This window comes from Rosa chinensis, chromosome 2, assembly GCF_002994745.2.
Source record: "Rosa chinensis cultivar Old Blush chromosome 2, RchiOBHm-V2, whole genome shotgun sequence".
In the NCBI taxonomy this organism is placed as follows: domain Eukaryota; kingdom Viridiplantae; phylum Streptophyta; class Magnoliopsida; order Rosales; family Rosaceae; genus Rosa; species Rosa chinensis.
The window spans coordinates 2,053,171-2,070,331 of record NC_037089.1 but is presented as its reverse complement, the minus strand read 5'-3'; positions in this window follow the sequence as shown (position 1 = coordinate 2,070,331).

The following is a 17,161-nucleotide window of genomic DNA, read 5'->3' as shown; positions in this document are numbered from 1 at the left end:
ACGATGCTGGCACGCCCGCGCAAGAAAAGAGACTGTTGACCAGCTGCAACAAAACTGGAGCCAAACATTTTGGCTAGCTCCTTGCTTTGTTGTTAATTTCCTGTCAGTTTTCAGTTTTTTACCTTTATTTTCATAGTTTTAAAAAAAAAAAAAGTTGAATTTGGTAAGCGGTTGTGAATCATAACGGAATAGGTGAAGTCTCTTTTGTTAATATTAGTCTAAACTCCTTATTGGTGCCTAGTTCAGGTCCCTTAAGGTTAAGGGCGGCTTTTATTAACACTTGTTGAACTGTCTTCACACTTATGACCTTTCTCATCTTAGTAAGTATAGCCTATGTGAAATGGTGTCTAGAAAGGGGACAACGTTCATGACAGGTTCTTGAATCTAGAAGTGCGTGCAAATGGGCCTAAACCACTATGTGGGAGTAGCTCATGCCAAAATGGATTCTGCCTCTCTTGTTCGCCCTCCCCCACCTAGCCATTTCAGTAAGGTTGCCCAAAGGATTTGAAAGAAAATTTGTGTCTAGGCGACTATACTTGGGCCGCATGTCTAAACCTTGATTCACATTGTCTTATTGAATTCAGCTACTTATAAAAAATAAAAATAAAAAAATAAAAAAAAAGAGTTTCAAATTAGTGCGTCGCGGAGGATGCAAAAATTGTGTTCTTGCCTAACAGTGGCTTGAACTTTCTGATAAAGTTTGGCTGATTCAAGACCTCTTCAGTCAAGATGGAGACCTTTGACTTCGAGGTCTGGGGGGCAATGTTTGGACCCAAAATGAGCATTTTGGCCTGACAAGGCACGTCTTGGAGAAATTGAGCCAATGTCAGTGGCTCAAGCTATATATTGTCGACAAGTTTGAAATATATATTTAGAGGCTAAATAAAGCCTACTATGGAAGCATGGAAGCATGAAAAGTCAACTTTAGCACATTTTCCTACTTCGGCTAGGAGAAACCGAGCTAAACAAGGAAGGAGGGGCGGCAGACTAACCAAACGAAATCCAAATGAGCTAAAACTTTCCAAATTAAATCCGATCATTTCTTATGAAGAGTTCCGGAGCTATTTTTGAGTGGAAGGCCTTCAAACAATCAGTCCAATTTTCTGCAGAAGCAAAACAGGAAAACTGGAACTGTAAGAGGTCCAGCAGCGTTTCTGGCCCAACCACTATACCAAAAGCTCTGCAATTTTACCAGGATGATCTACACTCATAGTGGAACATTTGTTATGAAGAAGTCACGGTCAAAATCTGAGTTTTTGATGGAGATATAATTGAAGGAATAAAGGAGCCGAAAGTGCAGCCGAAAGTGCTTCCTTATCTCCAAAATTCATCATTCCTTATCTCCAATTATGCTTCTTTATCTCCTTATCTCCAAAATTCATCATTTCTTATCTCCAATTAATGTTCCACTATCATTTGTTTAATGCCAACTGCTTTGGCATGGTAGCCTATAAATAGAGGTTACAAATTCATCACTAGAAACACACAATTCATTCATCAATACATCTCTAAGATGATCTAAGTCTCTCTAGAGCAAACCTCTCTAAGAGCAACTTCTCTCCTTCTCTTTCTCTTACCGATGACCACACTCCTAGTCCTAGTCTTCTCAGAAGCCAACTTTCAAAAATAGCTCCTAAGAGTGTGGTCATCGGTAAGAGAAAGAGAAGGAGAGAAGTTGCTCTTAGAGAGGTTTGCTCTAGAGAGACTTAGATCATCTTAGAGATGTATTGATGAGTGAATTGTGTTTGTGGTCGTGGTACTACAATCGGCTCCCGTGGAGACTAGGACCGAAGTACGTTGACAGAGGGTTTGGTGGCACTGATAGTCGGCTCTTGAGGAGACTAGGACTTAGAGTGTGATCACCGATAAGAGAAAGAGAAGGAAAGGAGTTGCTCTTAGAGAGGTTGCTCTAGAGAGACTTAGATCATCTTAGAGATGTATTGATGAATGAATTGTGTGTTTCTAGTGATGAATTTGTAACCTCTATTTATAGGCTACCATGCCAAAGCAGTTGGCATTAAACAAATGATAGTGGAGCATTAATTGGAGATAAGAAATGATGAATTTTGGAGATAAGGAGATAAAGAAGCATAATTGGAGATAAGGAATGATGAATTTTGGAGATAAGGAAGCACTTTCGGCTGCACTTTCGGCTCCTTTATTCCTTCAATTATATCTCCATCAAAAACTCAGATTTTGACCGTGACTTCTTCATAACAAATGTTCCACTATGAGTGTAGATCATCCTGGTAAAATTGCAGAGCTTTTGGTATAGTGGTTGGGCCAGAAACGCTGCTGGACCTCTTACAGTTCCAGTTTTCCTGTTTTGCTTCTGCAGAAAATTGGACTGATTGTTTGAAGGCCTTCCACTCAAAAATAGCTCCGGAACTCTTCATAAGAAATGATCGGATTTAATCTGGAAAGTTTTAGCTCATTTGGATTTCGTTTGGTTAGTTTGCCGCCCCTCCTTCCTTGTTTAGCTCGGTTTCTCCTAGCCGAAGTAGGAAAATGTGCTAAAGTTGACTTTTCATGCTTCCATACTTCCATAGTAGGCTTTATTTAGCCTCTAAATATATATTTCAAACTTGTCGACAATATATAGCTTGAGCCACTGACATTGGCTCAATTTCTCCAAGACGTGCCTTGTCAGGCCAAAATGCTCATTTTGGGTCCAAACATTGCCCCCCAGACCTCGAAGTCAAAGGTCTCCATCTTGACTGAAGAGGTCTTGAATCAGCCAAACTTTATCAGAAAGTTCAAGCCACTGTTAGGCAAGAACACAATTTTTGCATCCTCCGCGACGCACTAATTTGAAACTCTTTTTTTTTTTAATTTTTTTTTTTTTTATAAGTAGTTGAATTTAATAAGACAATGTGAATCAAGGTTTAGACATGCGGCCCAAGTATAGTCGCCTAGACACAAATTTTCTTTCAAATCCTTTGGGCAACCTTACTGAAATGGCTAGGTGGGGGAGGGCGAACAAGAGAGGCAGAATCCATTTTGGCATGAGCTACTCCCACATAGTGGTTTAGGCCCATTTGCACGCACTTCTAGATTCAAGAACCTGTCATGAACGTTGTCCCCTTTCTAGACACCATTTCACATAGGCTATACTTACTAAGATGAGAAAGGTCATAAGTGTGAAGACAGTTCAACAAGTGTTAATAAAAGCCGCCCTTAACCTTAAGGGACCTGAACTAGGCACCAATAAGGAGTTTAGACTAATATTAACAAAAGAGACTTCACCTATTCCGTTATGATTCACGACCGCTTACCAAATTCAACTTTTTTTTTTTAAAACTATGAAAATAAAGGTAAAAAACTGAAAACTGACAGGAAATTAACAACAAAGCAAGGAGCTAGCCAAAATGTTTGGCTCCAGTTTTGTTGCAGCTGGTCAACAGTCTCTTTTCTTGCGCGGGCGTGCCAGCACCGTTCGGGTGCGGTCGTCGGGGGTGTCCCTTGACCTGACTTCTGTCGAGCGATTGTAGACGAGGAGAGCACCAACCTCGTCGCGGGATTCTTTGTGCCTCGTGGTGAGGACTTTACTGAAGTTTCTTCTTGTTCACAAGTCGATACTCAATATTGCAGATTGAGCAGAGCGAAATCACCGGGAAGTATTGAGATCTTGCTAAAGCGTGACTTTAGCTTGGCTGGGTTGCTAGGGCGTTACCCTTGCTTGGCTGGTTCTGTAACCGTTGTGGTCGCGGCACTGCCGTCGGGTCCCGAGGAGACTAGGACCGAAGTACGTTGACAGAGGGTTTGGTGGTACTGAAAGTCGGCTTCTGAGAAGACTAGGACTAGGAGTGTGATCACCGGTAAGAGAAAGAGGAGGAGAGGAGTTGCTCTTAGAGAGGTTGCTCTAGAGAGAACTTAGATCATCTTAGAGATGTTTTGATGAATGAATTGGTGTGTAGTGATGCATTTGTAACCTCTATTTATAGGCTACCATGCCAAAGTGGTTGGCCTTAAACAAATGATAGTGGAGCACTAGTTGGAGATAGTGGAGCACTAAATGGAGATAATGGAGCACTAAATGGAGATAGAAATGATGAGTTTTGGAGTGATTTGGAAGCACTTTCGGCTCCTTTATTCCTTCAATTATATCTCCATCAAGAACTCATATTTTGATCGTGACTTCTTCATAAAAAATGTTCCACTATGAGTTTAGATCATCATGGTAAAATTTCAGAGCTTTTGGTATAGTGGTTGGGCCGTAAACTCTGCTGGACCTCTTACAGGTCCAGTTTTCCAGTTTTGCTTCTGCAGAAAATTGGACTGATTGTTTGAAGGCCTTCCACTCAAAAATAGCTCCGGAACTCTTCATAAGAAATGATTCTTGGGCTTTCTAGATTTATTCTGGAAAGTTTTAGCTCATTTGGATTTCATTTGGTTAGTCTGCCGCCCCTCCTTCCTTGTTTAGCTTGGTTTCTCCTAGCCAAAGTAGGAAAATGTGCTAAAGTCGACTTTTCATGCTTCCATGCTTCCATAGTAGGCTTTATTTAGCTTCTAAATATATATTTCGAACTTGTCGATAATATATAGCTTGAGCCACTGACATTGGCTCAATTTCTCCAAGACGTGCCTTATCAAGCCAAAATGCTCATTTTGGGTCCAAACAATATGCATAGAAATGCGTGTAATCAAGCGCAAGGAGCGGTACCCTAATAAAAGGGGACATGAGGGACGTATGGGTCCATATGACAGCCCCAATAAGGAAGAAAATCGCAACTTTAGAGCGGCACACTTGATGGCAACGCCACACGTGGGAGAGGTGGATATGGCAACACCGGCCGTCTAGGTAGCACCATGGGCCGTGGTGGTGGCACCACCCTCCTAGGGAACATCCACAACGTGCACCTCAAATGATGGAAGGTAACTACAATGACATGTGTCATCGATGTGGATCAATTGAGCATTGGTTCAAACAATGTAATGCAAGTGCCCAACTAGCCATACGCTACAAGGAGTATAGGGACTTGAGGGAGCAAGAAATCTACCTTGCTGAAGAAGAAGATGGTGAAGATGTCAATCTCGCCATTGAGGACTTCAAAGCTGGAAATGAAGTGTACAAGGATGCCGCAGACTTTGATTAGAATAGTCCTTTTTATTTTCCAAGAATGGCAATTATGCCTTAGTCAATAAATGACATTTTTGTATTAACTCTATCCTAAGCGCATCCAATAAAGTATGATGTCTAAGAAAGTAATAGAGATGAGTGGTACTTAAAAGAGCCTCGCTCCACTAAAATCTCTCTCTACTTACCTGGTCATATCTGATTAGAGTTACCAATCGGACTGAGTGACTATGACTTGTCTAAATTTGATTTTTTTTTTTTTCGGATTAGCCGTTGGTTAAAGAAACCTTGATGTAATCATTGGCTATCTTTATTAATAAAATATCGTCTTATTATTTGATGTCTTGGACATATTTTAAATTTCGAATTTTATTTTCTTTCAGTATGTTTTCCGTAGAGTTGGAATGTCTTCTTGATAGTGGCACCACACATACTATATTGCGACATAGGCAACTATTTCTATGGATGACGCCTAGTCGATCTTCAGTGACTACGATGGCAGGACCATCACAATTAATTCATGGTCGAGGACCAGCTCAATTTATGTTGCCAAATTGCACAAATATTAATGTCACCGAAGTTCTATATGCTCCAAGGGCTGGAAGAACCCTATGGAGTTTTAAAGATATAAGAGCCAATGATTTTCATGTGGAAACACATTGTGAGAATGGACAAGAGTTCCTTTGCATCACCTCTAATGACTACGGAAATAAACGAGTATTAGAGAAACTTATGTGTCGCTCTAGTGGATTGTATGCAACCACTATTAGAGTCATTGAATCCAACCATGTCATGAAAGATAATTTATGGGATTCTGACACATATAGGCTTCGACACGACCGTTTGGGACATCCAGGTCGTGATATGATGATCCGTATATTAAAGACTTCACACGGACATCCATTCTTCAAAATGAAAAGAAGTACGAACCAAAGATTGGTCCAAGGAGTTTCTTCTAAAGCCTATCATTCGTTTTGCAAAGCTTGCTCTTTAGCAAAGGTAGGATCGAGACCATCATATGCAAAGGACACTAAAGAAAATATACCATTCTTGCAAAGAATCCAAGGTGATATTTGTGGACCTATCCAACCAACTTGCGGACCATTTAGGTATTTTATGGTGTTGGTTGATGCATCGACACGTTGGTCACATGTCATGCTCTTGTCCACAAGAAATGCTGCATTTGCTAAAATCCTAGCACAAATCACTAAGTTAAGGGCTCACCACCCTGATCATCCTATTAAGTCAATTCGTCTTAACAATGATGGAGAGTTTACATAAAAAACTTTCGATGATTATTGCATGTCTATTGGGATCGAGGTTGAACAGCCTGTCCCTCATGTTCACACCCAAAATGGTCTTGCAGAAGCTGTTATTAAAAGACTTCAAATGATTGCTAGAGCATTGGTTATGCGCACTGATCTCTCTATTTCTACTTGGGGCTATGCAATATTGCATGCAGCTGTGCTTATTCGTCTAAGGCCCACTCTTTTCTGCATCCCAGATGGTTACTCGATATGAGCCTAACGTCTCACACTTACGCATATTTGGGTGTGCAGTCTATGTGCCTATTGCGCCGTCACAGCACACCAAAATGGGTCCTCAAAGACGATTAGACATTTATGTTGGATATGACTCTCCAACCATTATCTACTACTTAGAACCCTTGACAGGCGATCTATTTACCGCTACATTTGCGGATTGTCACTTTGATGAGACAGTCTTCCCGTTGTTAGGGGGAGATAAGAACACTAATGTTCAACAGAAACGACAGGAATTGTCGTGGTCTGTCCCCACTTTGTCTCATCTTGATCCCCAAACAGCACAATCTGAAATTGAAGTGCAGAGAATTCTCGATCTTCAAAGCATAGCAGATTCGATACCTGATGCATTTTCTGACATCGCTAAAGTAATAAGATCACACATACCTGTTGTAAACGTGTCTGCAAGGATTGATGTCCCTAATAATCATGGATATGGCACCATCCCTAGGGATATTAGGCATGGCGCCGCGACCACCAGTAATGGTGATGGCAATGTGGCTCAGGCCGGGCTCCCTGCAAGGACATGAGGAAGGCCCAAAGGTTCAATGGATTCTCACCAGATAAAGAAAGCAAGTTTGGCACAAAGAGATCCATTAACCATCGATATAAATAATCTGTCTCATGAAGATATTATGGATTATGGTTATGTTCAAGAGACATCATTGGGGGATGCTCCAATGTCAGAACCAATTCCAGAGAATAGAGAGATCTCCATGAATTATACTAGTGTACATGAGACGTTAAATAGAGATTCTATTATCCTTGATGATGTGTTTGCATACTCTATTGCTCAAGGAATTATAGAACACGATGATATCTTACCTCGCTCCGTTGAAGAATGTCAACGAAGATCATATTGGCCTAAATAGAAAGATGCGATCCAGACTGAATTGGATTCACTAACAAAGACACCCCCAAATATAAAGCCTGTTGGCTATAAATGGGTCTTTGTTAGAAAGGTAATGAGAAAAATGAGGTTGTTAGATACAAAGCTCGCCTTGTAGCACAAGGTTTCTCACAACGCCCTGGAATCGACTACGAGGAGACATATTCTCCCATAATGGACGTTATAACGTTCCGCTACCTTGTCAGTTTGGTAGTTTCCGAAAAACTTGACATGCAGCTTATGGATGTGGTTACAGCATATCTCTATGAGGATCTAGATTAAGAGAGAGAGAGAGAGAGAGAGAGAGAGAGAGATATATATATATATATATATATATATACAGATCCTATCCAGAGCGAGGCATCGCTTTGAAATTTCAGAGCGAGGTTAGGGTTTAGGGTCACTTTTCGGTCGCATATCCACATCTCAACCGTTCAGTTTTTAGGTACTAATGTATAGATTATCTCTGCAAAATTTCAACGAAATTGATGGTCTTTAAGGTATCTAACTCGCTTAAACTAATAGACGAACTAAATCTGTCAAACCTGAACCGTACTAGCTTTAAGGCAGTTATCAATGCCTTAACGACCATCAATTTGACTGAAATTTTGTAGAGATGATCTATACATTAGTACCTAGAAACTGAACGGTTGAGATGTGGATATGCGACCGAAAAGTGACCCTAAACCCTAACCTCGCTCTGAAATTTCAAAGCGATGCCTCGCTCTGGATAGGATCTGATATATATATATATATATATATATATATGAAGGTTCAAGATGGACTTCAATACCCAAATCAAGTGGCTCTAAACTACGGAGCGCGTTTTCAATAAGATTAAGACGGTCACTATATGGATTGAAACAATCTGGACGGATGTGGTATAACCGTCTAAGTGACTACTTGATTGGGAAGGGATATGTTAACAATGAACTATGCCCATGCATGTTTATTAAAAGGACAAGTTCCGGATTTGCAATTGTAGCAGTTTATGTCGATGACATGAACCTAATTGGAACTCTAGAGAGTTAAAGGGTACTGCTAAATACTTGAAATCTGACTTTGAGATGAAAGATCTTGGGAAAACACGGTTTTGTCTCGGAATAGAACTCAAGCACCGTAGTGATGGGATTATGATCCACCAGTCAGCGGATACTCAAAAATTACTAAGGCGCTTTAATGGAGATAAAGAAAAGCATATAAGTACTCCCATGACCGGCCGTAGTCTTGATTCCGGAAAAGATCCGTTTCGTCCAAAGGATGAGGACGAAGATTTATTAGAGGCTGAAATGCCCTATCTAAGTGCAATAGGCGCATTATTGTACTTAGCTCAATGCACAAGACCGGATATCTCATTCGCAGTGACTTGTTAGCTCGACATAGTTTAGCGCCAATACGCCGTCATTGGGTTGGTATAAAGACAATATTTCGATACTTGAGAGATACGATTGATATGAGACTGTTTTATCCCTACAGAGAGAAAAGAAAAGACAGAAGTATGGGATCAGACCCCACAAGGAAAAATGCCACCATCCGTAATGTAGACGCCGACGCTGCCGTCCATGGTGGCCGACGTTCTCCTCCTCCCTTCCATCAAAATGACAATGATGTTTTGCTGGGTTTTGCTGATGCAGGATATCCCTCTGACCCTCACAAAGGTCGCTCCCAAACAAGTTATGTCTTTACCATGGGAAGCACCGCGATATCTTGGAGGTCTACAAAACAGACCCTTGTTGCTACTTTCTTAAATCATACAGAGATTATTGCTCTACATGAAGCTGTGCGTGAATACATATGGCTAAGATCTATAATTAGACATATTCGAGGAGCTTGTAGTTTGAAGTCTACCACAAATGAACCTACATGCATTTACGAGGATAATGCAGCTTGTATTGAGCAAATGAAATTAGGTTTCATCAAGGGCGACAATACCAAACATATATCACATAAATTCTTCTATAGTCAGCAACAACAAGCACTTCTAAATATTGAAGTAAATCAAATCCGATCATAGGATAATATAGCGGACTTATTTACTAAGTCATTACCAAAATCCCCTTTCGAGAAACATGTGAAGAGCATCAGATTGAGAAAGTTATCCGAACTTCCATGATTATATTTTCAGGGGGTGTCGAAATCAGGGGGAGTATCCAGAAACATACTCCACACTCAACGCGCGTTGTGCTCTTTTTCTCCTTTGACCAAGGTTGTTTTTTTCCCTACATGGTTTTTATTACTTAGCAAGGTTTTTGACGAGACAACTTAGAAGCGCACGGCCTAGGCAACACTATTGACATGAAATATCTAAGGGGGAGTGTTGTAGTATAATGGCTATATCATGTAAATAGATATAGGTACAAGCATGATAATGCTATGTGTGAAAGCACTTATGAGTAGAGAAGTTTGGTATCAACTATCAAGCATGATAATGCTATGTGTGAAAGCACTTATGAGTGGAAAAGTTTGGTATCAACTATCAAGCATGATAATGCTATGTGTGAAAGCACTTATGAGTGGAGAAGTTGGTATCAAGTATGATAATTTTTATAAGGCAATTCACATGGAAATTAAGTTAGAATAAAGACCAAGGTTGCCCTATAAATAGAGCTTTCTTGAATGAAGAAAGATAGATGTAGAGAGAAGAGAATTGGAGACACACAATATACTCCATTCTCTGCATCTAAACTCTCTCCCTCTCAAGTTATTTTATGTTCATTCTACAATAGTATGCATTATGTAGTAAATGTTTGAAGTTAATGTACCAGAAAATCCAAAAAAGTTGATGTACCAGAAAAGGATTTTCTTTGATCATCAAGGAATTATTGAAGAATCAGGCGGTAGGACCAATCCAGAACTTGCTTCTCTGAGATAATGACATCATCCCCATATCCTTCACGGCCACCATAAATTTCTCTGGAGTATTTTTGCGTCTCTACCACTGGAAGTTCAAAGAATTGTATGATTTGTATTGCAGCTTCACGCACCTTGTCCAGAAAGCAACTTGGAATTCCATGACCTATTGCCGGAAAACCCAAAAAAGGAGAAAAACAAGTTCAACAAATTAAGATAATCCCACAAAGAAAGATATATATTTTTACTTACATAGTTACATATCCTAATATTTTCAACAACATTGTCATTATCCAAAGTTGTGATGTGATTAAACTGTTGGAGGTACATCTTCAGAACGGACTATTGGTGATGTTGTATCTTTATTAGAGTAGTAGACGCGGAGCTCCATTTTCCTGTCAAGGGAAGCTCCTGTATGTATTGTTATCTGCTTTTTGTTTCTATAGATATGAATAAGCATTTCCTGCCAACAATTTTTGGTGTCTAGTTTATATCTTTTACTTGGTTTGAATAATGATCCTTCTAAATTTTATGCTTCCCCGGCTTCCCCGATTCTATCTCCATCCTGTAAGCAAACTAACATTGCTTATGGAACAAGACATTGTTTAGAACTTGTGTTCTGCATATATACTTCATAATACTTCATATATGTAATTAATCTAAGTTTAGACTATAGTATAAGCTTATGATGTATTTCATATTAAGACAAGTTTATCTGTTATTTAAATTTAAATCAAGTTGCAGTTGAAAGAGCAGTTGAGGTTTGATAAGCAGTTAAGGTATTGCAGCAGTTTCTTTATGGATGAAACTGATTTGCTGCATTGCTATATGTATATGTCAGATTGGTCCCTTCTGATGCACGAGTTGTTCTTGTTGTTAGTCCCATATACTAAAAGAACATAAGGGTGAAATCAGGAGAAGGCTATCATGGACAGTGGGAGTGCATCGAGTAAGTTTTCTGGGTTCATAATCTTGTGTTCTTGTTTTCTGCAGGTTCAGGATTGATATGTTGTTTTCAATCCCTATTTCATACTTACATTCAGTGTTGGAGTTTGAATGGAAATCAGTTTCCATTGAAGAGGATTAGATCTGTTTCAAAGGAATCCGTTAAGGATTTTCTTCCACACTCGGATCCATCTCAAGGGGATATTACCTCTCCAAGATCTGTCTAGAGGAGATTTCACCTCACTTGAATCTTCCTCAAGGAGATTTCTTCTCACTTGGATTTAACTCAAGGAGATTTCCAAACACTGTTGGAACATAATTCAGTTTTTGAACATACATGATTTGATCTAGTATAGGTTCTAAATTATATGTTTGTGATTGCTTAAGCATACTGTTTCTAACAATTGGTATCAGAGCAACCATACATAGATCAATTACATGTTGAAGAAACTAACTGCATTAAATTGTGAATTATGGGAATTTTTTGTTCATATAATCCGCATACAGTTTATTTACATATAGATTGCATATCTAATGCATCTATCCACATATGCATGCTCTCACCTTTGCAAATCCATTTTGCTCTAGATTGATGTAAATGAAATTGGGTTTTCCCAAATTTATTATCCATTTCCCTCATTCATTGAGAGGAGGAGAAAATGACCACAGGGCAATTAAGGTAATCACCAACCTCTATCACTTCTGTTGATCACCAAATAGTGCCTTCTACCAAGTTGGTGTCGATCCAAGTCTTACTTTATGAACAGATGAGATATGTATCCAAAATATCAGTCTTCGATTTGGTGAGTTCCCTTGAGGCATTATTTTATTTGGTTGTTTGATATTAATATATGTTGTTCACATTGTTAGTGTGTGGCTAGATTAATTGGTATGTGTTTATGTATTACTTGGATTATAATTGATGAGTGGATATTGGAGAAGCATCAATGGATTCTGGAACTGCATCTTGTTAGTATCACATACTCTTCAGTTTTGATTGATGGCTTTAATATTTAATTTGGTGCAGATTGATTCATATTGCTGTTATCAGTTTTGATTCTAGAACAACCTCTTATCAGTTTTGATTCATATTGCTGTTGATTTACAATCTTATATTTGGCATAGTCATCTTAATTATCTAGCATGTGTTGATCTGTATAATGGCATACTCAGAATTAACCAAAATTCATAATCAATTGTATATGCATGATTTGCATGACAGATCTTGACAAATGTTGTTGCTATTTTAATTGTCTCTCAATTGCTATATATGTCCTAGTGTTTACATAGTTAGAGATAACTGTTGACTTAATGGTCAGCAACAAGATCAAATTTGCTTTGCCATTCATACATTACATATTGAGCATTGTATCATGGGGACATAGGATGTTTACTTGTTTAATTGATGTGCTTTCAATCCGAGCAATAGCCTTAGAACATTGCTTAGAAAGAGATTTTAGCCATTTTCAGATTTTCTGGAATTTCAACCCAGTCGCTTTATTTTACAAAACTGTACTGATCTACTGGGAATTTGAGGTCAGTTTATACAAAAGAGTTTTAGTAGACATCTTAAAGAGTCATTTGGAACTGGAATCACCCAAAACGGAATTTTCTGGGATTAGTTATGATTTTCTAAAGTCAGGAGTCAGTCACAGAAATTTCTGATATCAGCTTATTAAGTTTAGCCACAGGTAGACTCTTATAGCACTTTTGATTCAAAGAGGATCTTTATTTCATATGAAGATTACATTGTATTCATCTCAATGCATATTTATGTTATCCATGTTATTTTGAAATGTTAAATGATGGATATGTATGTTTAAGGTTTCTGATATTGATTTTGAAAACTTCATATGTGGTGTGCTGTCAAAGTGGCCTCATATATGAATATCCTAAAGGATCAACAAAACTGATGAAATATATAGAATGAATTCAGTTGCATTTTGCATATGAAAATGCTATCAAAATAGTCTCATATAGATAGCAATGAAATTGTCTTCAATTTCATCAGAAAAGAAATTATGAAACTTAAAATTGAATTTGGTCCTAATTTCCAAAGAAATTCTGCATCAAACATTTGGTTTCATAATCTTGTATATATTAGGTGAATGAGCATTCAGAACTATTAGAGAATAGTACTCCACAAAGGATGTCAAATCTCGAAAATAGAAGAGTTCATTTTCTGCATATATACATACATATTTCAGTAAATGGCTTTCAGGTTGGTCATGATCACATTGTTGATATAAAGTCAATTAAATCTTCTTAGATGCTAAATGCTGTCAAAATGGCTTAGTGTAAAAGAGATTAGTTGTCTTATTTGGTTTTCAACAATAAAATCAAGCAACTTAAAATTTAATTTGATCCTTAATTCCAAAGAAGTCTGGTATCAAACATTTGGTTCTTGATTTTGTATATGATGAAAATTGAACATTCAGAAATCATTGGAGATTAGTACACCCCAAAGGATGTCAAAACCTTGAAAATGATTGAGTTTTATTTTCTGAACATATGCATTTGGTGTGAAATGAATGTTCAAATCATGAATTTTCATTTTATTTGGGACATATAGAAAATTCTAGTATCATGATAAACTAGAATGATTTTACTGATCAATTTCATACACATTTATGCATTTTCCTTTGAGCATCAATTAGGTTGAACTACAGGATGACTCAAATTTTGGGAAATGGTAAAGTGACATAGAGTTGAACTTGGGAGTACAAGATTATGATCAATGTGTTGAAGGAAATCCATCTGAGAACTGGCAGCAAATAAAAGCAAGGAGAAGCATTAAAATGAACCAATCCAGTTCCTCAAGTAAGTTTGTTGTTCTTCAATTTTTGTTTTCTGGAATTCTGGGATTACAAGTACAGTATCTATTCTAGTTATATTTGCACAGAAATGTTAATGTTCATGTATAGCTTCAACGGACAAGGCAATGTTAGGGGAGTTTATCAAGAAAAGGAAAGGTACACTTTTGGATGGGTCCAAAGTTTGAGTAAGAAGAGCACTAGAGGTCTAGAGTAAGTGAAAAGTATGATGGAGGATTTATGGACCAGATTATATGGGAAATCTGTGAGAGTTCCAGCTTTTGATTTTCTGACTCCTCCTTCTTCATGCATTAATCATGCATTGATAATTTCCTAGACATAATTCTTCTTGTGGTGCTCTTGCTCAGTATGTATATGAAAGTTAACAAAAAGAGTTTATGTTCCAGCAAGTTATCTAGGCTTTTGAAGTTAGCAAATAGTCTCGACCATTTTCAATGGCGGTGTTGGATTTCTGTACTTGTTCTTGACAGTTTGGATTTTGGAAAAGAAGTTGAGGAGTAAACATACTATTTTGGCTTTTGAATTGGTGGTTAAATTCATTGATGAAAATAGAGAGGGAGAAAGTTCTGAAGGATTGATAGATACTGAAGTTGCACAAAGAAAATAGAGCAGAAAGTTGCAATACGATAGATGTTCATGGAGCAACTGACCAAGCAAAACAAATTGAGCCATCCTCCCAGCCATTAGCATTAAAGACTATCATGACAGAGAATAGGGATGGTAAAAGATCCTTATTAGATGGAAATTCTACAAGAGATATTACATGAAGAGGATCAAGTTACTCCTAGGCTGATTACATTTTGGTGGAGGATATTATGGCTGCAATGAATAATGATTTATATAGACCAAAGCTTTCTAATGGTGCTGGAGATATGAAACTAACTACTGGAATTTTGGAGTCTGTACCCATCAAACCTAAGTAAGAAAAGGATGATGTTTACTTGAGGATATGAACAGATGCATTACGGATGATGAGGTCAGCGTCTCAGCATTCGAAAGCTGCCACTAATGTCTTTGTAAGAGGTGACCATTATTCTGCTCAACAACACTTAATCAAGGCTAGAGAGGAATGGTTAGCTGCTGAAAGCCTCAATAAAAGGGCAGCTAAGGAAATTTTAAGTATCAGAAATTGCAAAAATGATGTTTGGAAATTAGATTTACAAGCATGGTCTTCATACATCAGAAGCAATTTGTGCGTTGCAAGAACACATGGAGAAAATTTGGATCAACTACATCAACTTTAGACATCATCAAGACAAAGACCAACATCCTTACAAGCTATAACAGGTTCGCAAATTGTCTCAATTTTGTGTATATGCATATAAATACATATATTGATAAGGAACAACAATCATATATATAACAAAGTCATCAAAGTCATCAATGTTGAAGAATCCAAAGTAGTTGGATATATGATAAGCAGTGACACAAAAGTACTCGGCTAGGCAGCAAGAAGTAAGGTTAATGAGATTAAGGAGTATATTACAGGAGAGGAGGTTGGGACTATATGTGTTTATGGAATGGCTGATTCTAGCAATATAGCAGCAAGTGGTTCAGAAATAGATGCAGACTCATCACAAGTAGCTAATGAAATGGATAAGTGATTTATCTATCAAAACAACAATATATCAGTTTCAGATTAGGATTGCAGCAATATATCAATCCTACACAATGGAGAAAAATCCAAGTGTGCAGCACAATGTGATTCAATTATGGATAATGTCATCATTGGCACAAATGCACAAAATGAGCAGATTGCAGGTGGTACAGTGTCAATACAAACCATAGAAATTGCAGAAGCATCACAATCTATAATCTTGAGAAAATCCTTAAGAGCAAGAAAACCAGCCACATCAGATGATAATTACATGTATCTGATCGTCATGGTGACTGATTTAGAAGAAAAGAATTATCTTATTTCATTTATAGAAGCAATGCAGTCTATGAATAATGAAAAATGAAAAAAATTTAAATGCTGCAGCTCGAAGGTTTTGTAGAAGATGATCACTAAGACCAGTGGGAGAAAATTCATTTTTCTAATCCTACATGTTGATGATATGTTATCTTCTGGTAGCAACATTTGTGTGTTGAAGGAAACAAAAGGAGAGTCAACAATGTCTAAGGGAGATGAGTCTCATAAATATTAGTACCCCAAGAATGCATCACCGAAGAAAGGCATGGAAAATATGTCCTATACAAGGCTAGTTGGATGTTCGTCATCATGGCATAGAGTGGTTTTCATTGTTCTGCAGTAAATTGCTCAGTAAAGTTCATCTACATTTTTGCAATTTCACCTTATTGTCTTTCTGCATGCTCAAGTTGTACAAATTCAGTTGGCTATCAATGAATAGAAAATCTTGCAGATTGACAATATTAAGTAGTGTGAAATATAATTAGGTTGCCAATTCTATTAATTTAGAAATTTTGGTAGGACTTTAAACATACATATGTGTGGTTGAATGCATTCATAACACAGGTGTGTTTATACTGTTATTGTAAATGAGATTCATGTGATTTTAGTTTGCTGCAATGTGATCTTGGAACACTAGTGTTTATCCTTATTCACTATAATGTTCTTAGGTTCTTTGTAGTTAGACATTATTGACAGAATCTAGATACGCTGGTTTAAATAACCTAAGTGTCTAAACTTGCAGTGCACACTTTAGTAGATCAGTTCATATGTGAGTATCTATATATGCATTCACTTACAATTTGAAATCAATGTCAAGTTCAGTGGGAGATTGTAAGCAAACTAACATTGCTTATGGAACAAGACATTGTTTAGAACTTGTGTTCTGCATATATACTTCATAATACTTCATATATGTAATTAATCTAAGTTTAGACTATAGTATAAGCTTATGATGTATTCAAGTTTATCTGTTATTTAAATTTAAATCAAGTTGCAGTTGAAAGAGCAGTTGAGGTTTGATAAGCAGTTAAGGTATTGCAGCAGTTTCTTTATGGATGAAACTGATTTGCTGCATTGCTATATGTATATGTCAGATTGGTCCCTTCTGATGCA